At 37.0% G+C, this 12900-nt stretch overlaps 1 protein-coding gene across 2 annotated transcripts in view; it reads left to right on the forward strand.

Moving 5' to 3' along the window:
• The first annotated feature begins 1120 nt into the window (after nucleotides 1-1120).
• LOC136033203 (uncharacterized) overlaps nucleotides 1121-12900 on the forward strand; it is a 39407-nt gene continuing 27627 nt past the window's right edge. For both annotated transcript variants that reach the window (XM_065713914.1, XM_065713913.1), the window contains exon 1: nucleotides 1121-1246. The gene's annotated coding sequence lies outside the window, so the exon portion shown is untranslated. The remainder of the gene's footprint in view (nucleotides 1247-12900) is intronic.

Below are 12900 nucleotides of genomic sequence, written 5' to 3' on the forward strand. Positions count from 1 at the left end.
CGGCGAGACAGAGAATGATATCAGAATTGGAAAAACCCATGGTTTATAATTTTTACCCTTTTTCTGATAAAAGGTTATCGTAAATAATTCTTTGCTTATCAGAATCTGTATTGGTGCAGTATTTTGTGGATTTAATCGTCGTTTCCTATTAATTCGAGTCTGGGGAGACAGAGCATGATATCAGAATTGGAAAAACCCATGGTTTATAATGTTTGCTCTTTTTCTGATAAAAGGTTATCGTAAATAATTCTTTGCTTATCAGAATCTTTATTGGTGCAGTATTTGGTGGATTGAAAGGTCGTTTCCTATTAATTCAAGTCCGGCGAGACTGAGCATGATATCAGAATTGGAAAAACCCATGGTTTATAATGTTTGCCCTTTTTCTGATAAAAGGTTATCGTAAATAATTCTTTGATTATCAGAATCTGTATTGGTGCAGTATTTGGTGGATTGAAAGGTCGTTTTCTATTAATTCAAGTCTGGGGAGACAGAGCATGATATCAGAATTGAGAAATCCCATCGCTTATAATCTCTGTGTTTTTTACATATAAAAGGCTTTGTAAATAATTATTTGCTTATCAGAATCTTAATTGCTGCAGTAACAGTAACCTTAATTGATGACTAATATAGACATTACCCCCGACTAATATAGACATTCCCCCCGAGTAATATAAACATTTCCTCCAACTAATATAGACATTACCCCCGACTAATACACACAGTACCTCCGACTAAAATAGACAGTACCACCGACTAATATAGACATTACCCCTGACTGATGCAGACATTACCCCCGACTAAAATAGACATTACCCCAGACATATATAGACATTACCCTCGACTAATAGAAACCTTATCCCCCGACTAATATAGACATTATCCCCAACTAATATAGACATTACCCTCGACTAATATAAACTTACCCCGACTAATATAGACATTCCCCTAATATGAATATTAGGCTAATATAGACCCTGACTAATATAGACATTACCCCCGACTAATATAGACATTACCCCCGACTAAAATAGAAATTTTAGTCGGGAGACTGAGCATGATATCAGAATTTGGAAAACCCATCGCTTATAATGTTTGCCTTTTTTACAGATAAAAGATTATTGTAAACAATCCTTTGCTTATCAGAATTTTGTACAAAATGTGAAAAAAGTATATTATTGTCCCCTTTCCGTCGCTGAGCTCTAGTATCACTCAAGAAATTGTCAAGTTCAATGCATAGCTCTAAAAGGTAAGAAATGTTGATCTTACTCCAGAATTTTGAAGGACTTAAAGAGATTCTAAAATTAATGAGAATGTAAAACTATTCTTCAAGTATCAAATATTTTCTGTCGACAAGCTACAAGTAGGGATTGGCTCGGGGTAACAGTAACCGAAACTCTAAAAGTTATTATTGATTAAAATATATACATCAGGAAATTATCTTTTTATGATGATTCTACATATATCAAACACTTTAGGTATAAAGTTACGCGCCTGAAAAAAATTTGCCGAATTTTAGAAAGAGGGGAAAAGAGTTAAAATCCAGATGAAAATTAAGCAATCAAATTCAGAATATCAGATAAATCTACTGTATAGATTTCAATCCCCATGCATAATTTTTTTTTTCAGGGGAAATTGCATCGAACCAATTGTTATAGAATACTAGAAAAACATATTTAAATATAAATTGGAAGTCATAATGCCCTTCTAAGTAGGAAAAGAAATTGCACTTCAACAAAATAAATATTTCTCCCATTTATGGCCTAAAATAAAAATTTCTATCAAAATAGGGCCAAAATTCTATCAAAAGCACCGAAATGAAAGCAAATAATCAGCTAGATGAAAAACAAGCCACAACACAATAAAGAAAATGAAGCTTTTGCTGACTCAAACAACATTTTAGGTAACAGGGCCAGTTTTGCTACTATATATGGACCATCAAGATTCTCCATAATTTTCTATTCTTATGCCATGATAGCAAATAAATTAGAAATCTCAAATACTGAAAATAAGCTAAAAGAAGAGCTTTGATGTCTTTTTTGAGAAAAATTTAAAATAATCCAAATAGAAACAACACGGAGAGGTTGCAATGAACTAAGTACGGTTTTACTAGCGCTGTATGATTATTTTCACTCATGATAGCAATGATTTTTGAATACCCATTCTAGAGTTGAAATTTAGCGTAGGGAGCTGTACGCGAACAAAACGACTTTAATTCATTCGTAATTCTATCTATCTGGTAGATTCAATAAAGGTATACAAAAATTTGACAGACAAGTGACAATCTGGAAAATACCTTAAATTACTTTTATCAATATTTAGACAAGGTCCAATAGCAGAAAGAAAATTGGCGAAAAAATTAACAACCTAGGAGCCCCTCCGTGTTGTACTAAAAAGAGGTACCATCCGCGTAAAATAGGTATGAGACATAAGAGTTCCCTAAAAAGCATGATAGTTGCAAGGCTATTTAATACACTATAGCCTACACACACAGGTTAAAAACAGCATTGTATTACGCGGATTAGACTTTAAATGAAGACCGTCACTATTTATAAGACAGGAAAGAATTTCCATACCAATGTTGTAGAAGGTAAGTAACAGATACATTGATATCATCTGAAGCCCGAGAAAGAAAAGCTTGAGAATGCACAACAGAATCGAAAGTGTTTGACAAATTAAGAGCACATACACACAAACACACTCACACACACACACACACACACACACACACACACACACACACACACACACATATATATATATATATATATATATATATATATATATATATATATATATATATATATATATATATATATATATATATATATATATATATATATATATATATATATATATATATATATATATAGTGTTTCCGTCTCTTACATACAATACACTGAATCCAATCCTAACCAATTTTGACTTCCTTATTCGGTTTTCTTTCGCCAAATTTATGAAATGGGCAAATGTCTACTGTACTCGCGATTCGTGTTATAGTTTCAGCTTCTGATGAGGTCAGCTTGAGGGCCGGGTTTGAAGTTGTTAGACAAGGAACAGAGCTATGTGTATCTTGCATTGATGATTGTTCTAGTGATGAAAGCATCTTCAGATTATTGTTGTCTTTCAACCTAAGCGTGCCTTTCCTGGTTACCGTTATGCTTGGTCAATGGACAGTTTCAATACCTGCCTCATCAATATTCTTAATGCCATTGTCCTTAAAATTGTGTTGATTGGCAACGTATTTTAAGTTGTCAAAAAACATTTCAAAATTTGACTTCTTGAACTTCTCCGCACCTCTGAGGCTAGTTGCCTCAGTTTCCCTAATGAATAGACATTAGTGTTTCTTCGTGAATGATCTGAACCATTCTCGTGCGGCTTATTTGCGGTTGATCCAGGTTTTGAGGACTGATACTTTTGAGCTGTTAGCCATACCTAGCTCAACGGGTTGCACTTTAAATTTTATGAGGAGTAAGCCAATAATGTATCTTCTATAAGTATATGCCGTACTGTCTAAGCTGCTCGTCCTGTTTATTACAAAATATTTGCCTTTGCGTAGCACAACCTATTGTGAGTTCCTTGCACCTAATTTATCTTCTTCTTTTTTTTTAATGAATGAAGCAATATCATTTTGTCAATTTCGTAAATTGTAGCTGCCTCCCTTAATGTCATTGTTTTTGCTTAAACAGCTTTATATGCTTTTCCAAATGACTGTTTCGGTGTTTTGCCCCTATTCGTCTTCCTTTTCAACGTTTGCACTGGTTGCTGAAGCCATTAATTGTTTATAATCGTGTTCCAAATACGTAATCCCCAGGCCATGCAACTTCCCAGTTGGCTCTTCAGACAGACAGTCAGAAAACCTAAAATCTGTTTTTCTTCCCCCCCCCCGCTAAATTTATGCGGTGGAACATAACGCCTTTTGACTTACCATAGTCAATCTAGCGTTTATTTATATTCCTAACCCAGTAACTAAGCATACAGGAAGAATAGGGGAAAATTTAGAAAAAATAAACAAACAGGGGAAAATTCAGCCTCTTCTTGAAATTGAGGTATTATAGTCCAGAAAATGCACTTTACTATAAAATAAAAACATTCACTATGGTTCAACTTCCCTACCTCACCAGATAAATTTTTTAACGAGTCTACATCTGGAGAAGTGATTATGCTACCATTTTAGAAGAATTATTAGGTGTGAACGTACGAACGTTCCTTCCTCTTTCCTCACTTTTGTAGTCTCTTATGGCTACAGGCAAAACCTATACAAAACTTTACCTTAAATAATATATTTGCTATGTAAATCCAGGATAGTTAAATCACAATTTAATTGAATATTAGATCATCACTTCGAAGTAAATATTTCAAAGTAAAAAAAATCACTTGGCATGATTCTTTGAATGACAAAATGTGAGGCAACAGATAGTGTGCAAACTTCCTCTGTTTAATCAGAAATTGAAAATACAGAATCACCAAAAATCATACTGCTGCCCGTTGATGCATTGTATCAATCTGCTTCTAACCTGGCGTATCAACTTGCCCCAAGTGACCACGCGTTGTTTAGACTAACATAACTTCAAAACTATAATGCCTTAGTCAATCAAATCTAAAAACCAGTGGTGGAAACTAGCTAAGGGGGTTCGTCGGAAACTAGCATCAATTTTGTATTCAAACTTTTTTAACTTTTTTAAAATACAAAAATTTACTTTTCAGTTACGAACTTATATTTTTTTTTGGTCACACAAAACCTACCTGTTTTGTAACTCTGAAGCTACCCATAAAGCTGCACCACTGTCTGGAGTAGAAAATCTGGGAATTCTTCTTCCCAGATTTTGGGTATGTTATTAATTATTATGTATGTTATTATACCCAGACATTGGGTATGTTATTGGGTATGTTGGGTATACTAACAGGAATTCTTCTTCCCAGATTATGGTACGAAAAGGGTACCATATTAATCTGCATGTTCGAAAACTAATAACCAAAGGTTTTCAGTTCCACTTTTTAATTCTACCCCTCTGAGCCATTTCAGCAACCTAGTAAAGAGCAAACGTTTCTTTTCAAAAACACAGGCAAAATTGAGAAATTCGTGCCATTGGCTACTGAAAGTGCCATTCTGTGACTTAGTGAAATTGAGTTATTTTATCTCCCTCTATCTCATGTGTTTATTTGAATGGTTTCCCTACTATGTCATATCTTTTTTTGGCATACTAATCTTCAGTGATTAGTTCTTTTATCATTTATTTATTAATACGTCAAACAGCAAGCAATAATGCATGTCGCTATTATGTTTGCATTTGTTTTCTAGATAAAGCGTTATCATAAATAATTCTTTGTTTATAAAATTGTTTTGCAAAATATGATAAAAGTTTATTTATTCCTTATTTCCTTCGCTTTGCTCTACAAACGTTCGTCTGTAATATTTTTATCACTTAATACTCCATTTCTGCCCTAAGCGAGGTCAAAGAGGGATGAAAAATTAGGATCATAATTTGTGCAGTATTTGGTGGATTGAAAGGTCGTTTCCTATTTATTCAAGACTTGGGAGACAAAACATATTATCAGAATTGAAAAAAAAACATCGCTTAGTACCCCATTTCCAACCAAGGCGATGTGAGATGGTAAAAGTACCATGGAAAATGAGAATCTTAAGTTGTGCAGTATTTGATGGATTGAAAGGTTTTTTCTCTTAATTCAAGTCTGGGGAAATCATAAATAGCATCGGAAGTGAAAACTCACATCATTTAGTACCCCATTTTTACCATAAGCGAGGTCAGAGAGGGGCTTTTTTGTTATTGGCCTACTTTTGGTTTTAAAGGTGCTTCATTACAATTTCGCGCCCGCGAACTCAAATATGGAATAACATTAAGCCCTCCTATTAGTATCAAACTGACTTCAAAAGGAGGAACTTTGTTTTTGGAACTTTCTTTTTTTAGGTCTAAAGATTGCAAATCTGAATATTAGATTTTCTTCGGTCTGTCTTGACTCTCCCACTCTTATTGTCACCCCCACCATTTTTCACGGGGGGAGGGGAGAACATCAGAAGATTTTGATTTTTAACTTCGTTCTCGGATTTGACGAATCCAGTTATTATTGTAAAAAAAGCATGAAAAGTAAAAACTAAAGCATAAAAGAGCAAACAGGAACATTCGATCATAGCTTCGTTTTAAATTACTATGACTCCGGGAGAATCGCAACCTCGTTTTGATTAAAAATCTTTCTAATAAAACGCAAAATTTGGCCTAATCACATTGGCTACCGAAATCATAGTGATCCAAAGAAATGGCGAGGCAGCTTGTTTTATGGCACTGGCTACAAGGAATAGTGCAGAAAAGATCACCCGTTTTGCAAATGCATCAAAAGTATCAGCTGCTGTAAATCAGTTTAAGAAGGCTTTCAGGAGCAGGTTGTATATCAGTAATGATGGATATATAACCTTTTGACGAAAGTTTCCAGTCCCAGTCTTCAGGCACTAGAGCTGTCTCTTAGCGCAACCATGTCATTATTGGAAAACGAGACAACAAGCAATGGTACTTTGTCAAAGCAGGTGTGGGTGATAAGTATTCAGGGTGGACAAAACTAGCAGCACTGGCTACTTTTGAGGTGAATAGATTGTGTTGAAATTCAGGTAAGGATTCGTCGGATCTGACTCCATATAAGGGTAGAAGATCCTTGTTGCCTGCCGCGATCAGCTCTTCCTTGTTTGCTGAAGAGCAGTAAGACATCTGACTGGGTTCAAAAAACTTGGCATCGGCTGTGACGTTCAGTGTTGAAGTTTTGCGAAAACCGTTCAATCGCAAATTACTGTGACATCCTAAAAAGGCGTGGATGAAAAACAGTGAGTTGGTAAACTCTGATGGTAGTAAGTAGCAGATGTCAAAATCATTGCAGAGTCACCGGGAACTCGAGTTTCAAAATAAAGAGGTGGTTGTTCAGATATCAGCAAGACCAACAAGTCACTATCATTTCCAGTCAAGCAGGTCTCCCTCTTCTCGGCTGAAGAAAGTGCTGTTTTTACTATCAAAACATCAGAGGCATAATCTTTCACTTCTAGTGTTATTTTCCGTCTCACCGAATTGAAATCAAAGGGGAAACGACATTTCAATCCAGAAAACACTGCAGAAATAAAGATTTCCCCCTCTTTTCCCTGAAAAAAGGGATGTTTTTTCACAGATTTTTTTTGAGCGATTCTGTATATATTATTAAGCATTTTTTTCTGAGCATTTTGTCGTTCATTTTTGTGCGAATACTGCACAAAATAATTTCTGATTTCCTATCACCCTCTGACGTTGTTAGGGTGGAAACGCCCATCAAATATTGCCAAGTTAAGATTCTTATTTTTTATTCCCCCCTTTGCCCTTGCTTAGGGAGGAGATGGGGTGCTAAGTGATGGAATTTTTCAATTCTGATGTCTTTTTCGATCTTGTCAGACCTAAATCAATCGAAAACGACCTTTCGTATATATTCTTTTTAAATTACATATTATTTTATTATAATATCCCAAATGGTAGTTTAACCCCTTCTGGCCTCACCTTGGGTGGAAATGAGGTATTAAAAGATGGAATTTTTCAATTATGATGTCACATTTGGTCTCCTCAGACTAGATTTAATAGAAAACGATAGTTCCGTCCAGCAAACACTGGACTAATTAAAATTCATGTTTATAATTCCCCCCTGACCTCGCTTATTGAGAAAATGGGGCACTAAATAATAGAATTTGGCAATACCGATGTCAGTCTCAGTCTCCCCAGACTTGAGTTAATAGTAAACAACCTTTCAATCAAGAAAATATACTAAAAATTTAAATCCGACCCCTCCCTTCATTCCTCTCTTTTCCATGATGAGGGGTATTTCCGCACTGGTGATTTTGAATATGCTATTAAGCAAATTTTTCTGATCTTCTTGAGGCCAAAAACATTTCTGTCGCTCAAATGGTGAAATTTGGCCTTTTTTATCGTAGTTTTACTGGACTAGTAGTCCATTAAGTCCTAGTTTACTTAGTAAAGAATATGGCCCCTATGCGTTTTCTTTTTCATTTTATTTTACTACTTCGTATAGAAGGGTTGGCTGTAAAAATAAAGGAGAGGCCTCATTTGATTCAAAGTGGAAGGTTCTATTGACCTTCTCATGAGTAAAAAAAGATTGGCTCAAAGGAAGATATGATATTTTTCATTTAAAACAAACTATGTTTTTCGAGATCTTTTTGCGCATTATACGCTGAAAAAAAAAAAAATCAAATCACAATATGTGTATGCAGGTTGTCCAGAGAGCACATGAAAAATATACCAGAAATGGCTTATGCTATTAAGTTGAAATTTTTAGGGTATATTGAGGGGATGCTGGACTAATCAAAAGACGCTATGTGCATACTATTACGACCCTGTTACAGCTATTACTGCTACTAATACTACTATTACTACTATGCAAATCAAACCTGGGCAAATGTAAATCTTTACCAAGTAAATCTACCACGATTTGTTAAATGTTTCCCGGAGAAATTACCTACAGATTGTTTCGGGTACCCAACTGACTAAACTTATCCCAAAGAGTAAGCTGTGCGAAAAGTGTTGTTCGATTTCACTTTTTAGGGCTACAAAGAGAGAAAAGATGGGATGGCTGGAACATGTTTTGCTGATGATGAATCTTATAATAAAAAATAAGAATCTTTACTTGTGCAATATTTGATGGGCGTTTCCACCCTAACAACGTCAGAGGGTGATAGGAAATCAGAAATTATTTTGTGCAGTATTCGCACAAAAATGAACGACAAAATGCTCAGAAAAAAATGCTTAATAATATATACAAAATCGCTCAAAATTATCTGTGAAAAAACATCCCTTTTTTCAGGGAAAAGAGGGGGAAATCTTTATTTCTGCAGTGTTTTCTGGATTGAAATGTCGTTTCCCCTTTGATTTCAATCCGGTGAGACGGAAAATAACACTAGAACTGAAAGATTATGCCTCTGATGTTTTGATAGTAAAAACAGCACTTGCTTCAGCCGAGAAAAGGGAGACCTGCTTGACTGGAAATGATACTGACTTGTTGGTCTTGCTGATATCTGAACAACCACCTATTTATTTTGAAACTCGAGTTCCCGGTGACTCTGCAATGATTTTGACATCTGCTACTTACTACCATCAGAGTTTACCAATTCACTGGCGCAGCTGTGTTGACCTCAGGTGGCTTGCTGCTGCATTGAGCTGTTAGTATGTGACATTGTTTGTGTAGCGTCTCCAAAACAAATGCGTGAGAATATACGTATTAAGCGCCCGATTTCCAAGAGGTTCAACGTAAAAATGTGCAAGTATGTCTGACACAGAGGCTCCCATAGGAAGACCCTTTATATGTTAGCGATAAGAATGTCGAAACTGAGATCTCATAGAAATTTTTTACATAGTTTAACCAAATTCATTATAATGTAAATATATAACCGTATTGCTGATTCTTCGATTAGAGAATAGTTGTTTTTAAGTTTGTGTTGTGATAAATGCTTCAATAGAAATTATGTTGAAGCTGCATTGTATGGAATTTTTCTGAAATATTGAAGTCCTTTATTTATTTTTACGAAATCGACTAAATTTTTTGCATAAGGATTTTTCGGAGTGAAGCAGAGGCTTAAATACAGTGTATAACCATTTTCCAATGTTAGAATTAGGGGCATCCCCCCGTTCACTCAGCGCGTCCCCAGGTGGCGGAAAGGAGAACGCCCTACATACATATAGGGTACCTCCATTGATAAGAGGCACGAACCAAGGGAGAACTAGCCCCTGGGGGTCCATAAACCGAAACCGGGTCACCCTCACACAGAGGCTATAAATAAAGGTGGAGGAAGAAGGCCCCTCTGATGTAGGTTAAATTGGACCCACCAGCTGTGGACACGTCCTGTCAGCTGCAAATCTTCCCCCAGCAATGGGTTAAATTGCATAGTACTGCAGGATACCATCATGGAAGAATCCTCTTCAGAAGGACAACTGCGAAAGGCGGAAAACACAAACGACGGTGTCAACGGTCCCTGCTACAAGCAAAGAAGATTGGCTTACCGTTGCCTTGAAGGTAAGCCAAGAAAATTTTCCTCTTTTAAAAATTATAATTAGGCATTTCATGAGACCACGAACTAGGGCTACCAGTCCGAGGTTGCGAATGAACAACTCGGGGAAACCGACGTATTGACAGCTAACAGGGTCGGAAACCCATCTAGACAGCATTTGACCAGTCCGTCTCGGACGATAGACCAGTTTTGTGTACTAGACTTACAACTAGAATCGGAACATTAAAACTTCGGACACTTGCACAACCAGGAAAGGTATGCTACTATGCTCCTACGCGAAGCAAATCGATAAAAGTGGGAAATCATTGTTCTCTCAGAGACGTATGTACCAGGTAACAGTGACGAACAGAGAGGAGACACAATCCCCTACCCTCTGGCAGGCAAGATTGAATGCACAGGGAAGGAGTCAGTTTTTTGCTGATTAAAACTGCAAGAAAATCTGTAGAGCGAGTGATGTCTGTCTTAGAAAGTTTTGTGTACTAGACTTACAACTAGAATCGGAACATTAAAACTTCGAACACTTGCACAACCAGGAAAGGTATGCTCCTACGCGAAACAAACCGATAAAAGTGGGATATCATTGTTCTCTCAGAGAGGTATGTTCCAGGTAACAGTGACGAACAGAGAGGAGACACAACCCCCCTACCCTCTGGCAGGCAAGATTGAATGCACAGGGAAGGAGTCAGTTTTTTGCTGATTAAAACTGCAAGAAAATCTGTAGAGCGAGTGATGTCTGTCTTAGAAAGATTGATGATAATCCGACTCCAAAGCAAGTTCAGCAACCTCTCTCTAGTGCAGGTATACGCTTCTAATTTTTTTTTTAAGTTCGGATAAGGAGTCTAAGGATTTTTACTCTCAGCTTCAGAGGCTTGTTGACACCATTCCAAAGAAAGACTTCATTGTAGTCGTTGGAGACTTCAATACCATCTTGGGAAATGACAAAAGCGGATACAAAGATATCCTGGGCAAGCTTGGAATCGGACAGATCAACAGCCGAGAAACGCAACTCATTGATTTTTGCCGAGACAAAAACCTCTTTGTGACAAACACAATGTTCAAACACCGGCGAAAGAGGAAAGTCAATTGTTTTTTATCCCTTTATGGAAGGACTTCCAGCATGATTGATTACTTACTGGTATCTAACTGGTGGAAATCTGCGTTCACAGATACAGTGACTCTCTTTGGTGCAGATTTTGACAGTGATCAGAGCCTCCTTATGTCATATATTCGTTTAAGTATAAAGGCAGTTGTCAAATCGAAGCAAAAAGTCCCAAGATTCCCTATGGAAGCCCTGAAAGACCAGAAGATGAAACAAGAGTATAGAGAGCAGCTAAACGAAAGACCATTGAAGATCATGCAAGAAACAGCTGACCTATTTAGCCCAGCCAACATTGATCAGCTTGTGCTGCAAAGTAGAGGGCTATATGTGAGACAGTCAAGCTTGTTCTCAGCCGTAAATCTTGCAGAGACAAGCCATAGATTACCCAGTAAATCGCTGACATGAGCAACAAGAAACGAACTGTCAGAAACAAACAAGATCCAGATAACAAGCATAGATTCAAGCAACTCAAACGTCAAATCGAGAAGAAACTCGCCGGGTAATTAAAGACATGATAACCAAAAAGTGTCAGTAGTGCGGAGACGACTTCGGAAAAGGTAACCCACACCCTAAGTTCAAACGAGCTAAAGAGTAGCAAATCAAAAAGATACGAAGTGCCTGGATCTGTTGGATAAAAACAGACACAAAATTATTTCTCTCCCTGGAATCTGAGATCGTTGGAAAAAGAAATTCCAGGAAAAGTTATATCTCACAGTAAATTCAGATCCTGAAGTCTTTCAGAACTTTCCAGCACAAAGAAATGAGGAACCACCCTTAAGGTCAGAGGTGGAAATCGCTATGAAATCCCTCAAATCCATTAAAGTACCCGGGATAGATGGTATACAAGTAGAATTTCTCAGAGTAGAACCGGACGTCAGCATCGATCTGTGCCATCGAATAGCAACAGCTGTATGTGAAACAAAATACTACCCTAAGTTCTGGTCAACATCCGTCATAGTCCCCTTGCACAAGAAAGGATCCAAAAGCAACTGCGACAACTTCAGACCTATATTACTTGTTAGCCCGCTAAAATCCTCAGGAAACACTCCTAGACTGCATAAGAAACATGACAAAACATGTGATACCCGCGTATGAATCTGGGTTCCGTCAGAATTGATCCACTATAGATCAAATATTTCTCATCAAACAAACCATGGAACGATATTTGGAATTTGGTAAAGAACTATACCATCTGTTCATCGACTTTAAGCAAGCCTTTGACCTAATCTGGCAAGATGGTCTCTGGCATATCTTTGCTCATTACGGAATTCTCTTAGACATTATCGATATCATAAGGAGTTTGCACGAGAGGAGGAGATGCATGGTGCAGACCAGTGAAGGATTACTGAGGAGTTTTCTACCTCTTAAGGTGTTCGATAATTCCTGTCTATTCCTAAATGTGTGCTGGCACTTGTCCCCAAATACAAAGGAATGGTCTTGGGAGGATACATTTTTGATCTACTTATATATGCTGATGACATTAGTCGTCTGAATGGAAAAATAGAGGAGGTTCGTTCCTTTTGAATGAAGATAAAAGCCAGCTAGACTAAGTGATGAGAGTATCATAGCATTCAGAGACTGGTCACTATTCGAGGCGAAGAAATCGAATGGGTCGACCAATTTACTTACCTAGGAATCCCACTAAAATCCACAGACAACTCCTCAAAAGACATCAAACGACACCTGGCCCTTGCCTCCACATGCTTCAAGTCACTTTACTCTATTTGGAAAAATAAATACATACCCTTAAAACTGAAGATAC

Source organism: Artemia franciscana, chromosome 11 (genome assembly GCF_032884065.1).
Source record: "Artemia franciscana chromosome 11, ASM3288406v1, whole genome shotgun sequence".
In the NCBI taxonomy this organism is placed as follows: domain Eukaryota; kingdom Metazoa; phylum Arthropoda; class Branchiopoda; order Anostraca; family Artemiidae; genus Artemia; species Artemia franciscana.